The sequence below is a fragment of the Tupaia chinensis genome, unplaced genomic scaffold (genome assembly GCF_000334495.1).
Source record: "Tupaia chinensis unplaced genomic scaffold, TupChi_1.0 Scaffold144171_1, whole genome shotgun sequence".
NCBI lineage: Eukaryota > Metazoa > Chordata > Mammalia > Scandentia > Tupaiidae > Tupaia > Tupaia belangeri.
Genome location: NW_006204027.1, coordinates 249,725 through 252,813, shown reverse-complemented (window position 1 = coordinate 252,813; position 3,089 = coordinate 249,725). Strand labels below are relative to the sequence as shown.

At 58.2% G+C, this 3,089-nt stretch overlaps 1 protein-coding gene across 1 annotated transcript in view; it reads left to right on the top strand.

The window, feature by feature from the left end:
* Positions 1-3,089, top strand: part of ARHGAP23 (Rho GTPase activating protein 23) — a gene marked incomplete in the record, with an annotated part of 91,418 nt that overhangs the window by 27,634 nt on the left and 60,695 nt on the right.

Genomic DNA, 3,089 nt, shown 5'->3' with positions numbered 1-3,089 from the left:
GGAGGCCGGGGCCAGGGCCAGGGCAGGCCTTGTCAGTATCTGGGCGGGACAGATCTACTCCCTGTTACCTTTGAGCGATGTGCGCCCTTCATTCCGGGACCGATGTCCCTGGAGTGGGGAGTGGGCTTGAGAGATGGGGTTCAGGGTGGCAGGATTTGTGACTTGGAGCTTTTTCCGGAGGTGCTGGATGACAACCCCAGCGGGCTCAGCCCTCTGCTTTACCGGCAGAGGAGTGATGCAGGGGACTGAATTGGTGGGGGAATGCTGGAGTTTGGTTGGGTTGGGATGGGAGTTAGGCTGGGGTACATTAACCAGGCACTGGTGGCACCGCCCATCTTACCCTCGCCAGGGGCCCTGGATGGAGGGGGGGCAGTGGGGGCTTTCTAGTGGGGAAGGAGGTTGAGGTGGCAGAACACGCCCACCAGCCGGTCTGTGGAGAGTGATCTAGGGTGAGTTCCGACATGGCTGGTGGGGCGGGGGGAGGCAGTGTTTCTGATGTCCGGGATCTACCGGGCTGGCAGGGCGTGAGTCACAGTGGGCACCATGCCCAGCCCGAATGCTGTGCTCCCTGCAATGACCTCTTCATGCTCCCTGGGGGAGGAGCAGGACTCCTGGGTTCTGGTTCCTGGTGTTGCCAACCGACTGTGCTCCGGCTTCTGCCTAATCTGTGGCGGGGGGCCATCTGCCACCATCAGCTGGTATTTCTGGAGATCTTTCCTGACACGCAGGTGGAAGGGTTTGGAAATAGATCAGGGCTAGGAGAGTTTAAGGAGTGTGAAGTCTCGGCACCCCAGGGCCTCCCTCTCCGCCCCCTTGTCTCTGTGCCTACAGCAGAGAGGCAGAGAGGCAGATGTGTGAGTTGTACTTCCTCAGTCTAATCACTTTCTAGTTGTCACTGCTGGCTCCTCTTGGAGCTGTCTGTATCTGTCACCTTCCTGCCCCCAAGATGAGAGCAAGACCCAGTCTTGTCCCAGGGCCGAGGGCAGGAGAGGAAACATGCATGTGTAATAGCATGATGGACTGAGGCTAGCCCTCCGGAACTTCCCCACAGGAACGCTGCCAGCCCTGGGGGTAGCCGGGGCTGTGGCCGCTGTGACAGGATGGCTGGCATTCTCTGGAGCCTAGCTAGGAGGGGTGGGGGAGGGGATGGAAGGACAGAACAGAAAAGGCTGAGGCAGAGATAAGAGCCGGGGTGCCAATAGTGCTTGGGTGAGGAGGGGACCATGGGAGCTGAAGAAGGCATGCCCACTCCCCTGGGTTATATGCAGGCCTCCCAGGGGGTGGCACCCCAGGCAGCTGGCAGCTCCTGGCAGGATACGTGCCAGGGCGGGGGGCGTGCGGGGACCTGTCCCAGCTACTTCTCGTCACTGGGGCAGCTGGTGGCTTAAACCTTAATCCAGGACACCAGCAAAACAATGGGCGTTGCAAACAGCCTGGGTTCTAGCCGGTTGGGGGGCTTATGGGGTGGAGGGAGTCTGCACTGGGGACCAGTAGAGGCTTCTGGTAGGAGAGGGCAGTGGGGGATCCCTCAGACCCTTTTCTCTCCCGGAGTGGTTCCTTGCCAGGTCAGCAGAGATAGGAGATCCAAAGGATTTCAGACTTCAGCAAAATTCTCAGAGAATTTTCTCGTCTGGGCTCCCCAGGCCCCCATGGGGCGTGGTTCCCAGTGGAGAGGCCAGGCTGTAGAGACAAATGGAAGGCATTGAGGGGACATGACTGTGCCTCACCTTGATGCCAGAATCCCTACTCAGGCCTCATGGACGGACCCTTTCAGGGATGGGATGCTCCCAACCCCATCTGGGTAGTTCCCAGACCAACCAGGTTAGAAAGGCTTTTCTGTCCTGGAGCTGCGCTCCGCCTCCTTGTATATTCTGCTGGCTCTGTCCCCTGGGACTGGATGAAGCATACCTACTGTCTCTGTCATATCTTCCTTTAATCTTACAAGCTTTGAGGACATACCCTCCTCCCCACGCGCCAGGGCTTCGCGGCCGCAGCCCTCCCATCCTGTATAGTGGTCCTAGCATGGGGCTGGGTGCACGTGCTAGCCCTCCCACCGGGCCTGCTAGTAGGGGGTGGGTGCAGACAGGAATGGACTTCTGGCATCGAAGGGGGCACGGAGGAACCCAAAAGTGAGGTGGGACCTCTTCTCCCCAGACCTGGTGGGTTTCCACCCTCTATTCCCAGCCCCCCAGTCTTGCCCCTGATGCCCAGAAGTGAGAGGGTTGAGGACCCTTGAGGGTGGGGCCGAGCCTTTTTGTCCTCTGAGGGGCTTGGGTTAGGGACAGCAGCTAGGTTAGGCTGCCCAATGCTAGGGGTCAGAGTCCCTAAGGAAGGCGTCCTGGCTTTTCAGACCTAGGCAGCTTAGTCCTGGACCCTATTTTCTGGTACCTTCCTGCCGCCCACTTTCCCTGTGTGTCTGAGAAGGGGAACTGAAGAGACCTCTCTCAGGCACTGCCTCCTGTCGCAGAACACATCTGTGTGTCTCCAACTGCCTTCAGACACCTTCTGCCATATCATCTGGGAGAATCCCACGGACTCCAGCAAGTCAGATAGAGTGGGCAGAACAGTGTCCAGCTCCCACCCTTCCTGGTGAACCAGCCAGGCCTCTGGACTGGGCTCGGGAGCCTCAGGAAGTCCTCAGTGGTCCGATGTCCAGTCAGTCCCTTGTGGTCTTGGCTCCTGCCCCCTGTGTTCCTGCTGTTGCTTCTGAAGGAAGCGTGTGTGTGTATGTGCTAGTCTGCCCGCGTGTGTCTGCATGTCTGTGATGTGTATGTGGGTGTGCATGTGACAATGTGCAACCACGTGCGCACACATCTGAGTCTACCTAAGTGCATGTGTGTACTCTGTGCATATTGGTGTATCTGTGTGCACGTTTGCACACGTGCTTTTCCATATGTTTGTGGAGTTCTGTCTGCGTAAATGTGTATCTGTCTGCATGCGTGTGCACGTCTGTATGTGCCCGTATCTGTGTCTGTGTGCAGATGCCTGTATGTGTGAGAGACTGTGCATGAGCTCAGACAGCAGCAGGCACCTCCTAGGCAGGAATGATGTGTGCCTAGTGCCTGGCACATAGTAGGTGCCCCGTGAAC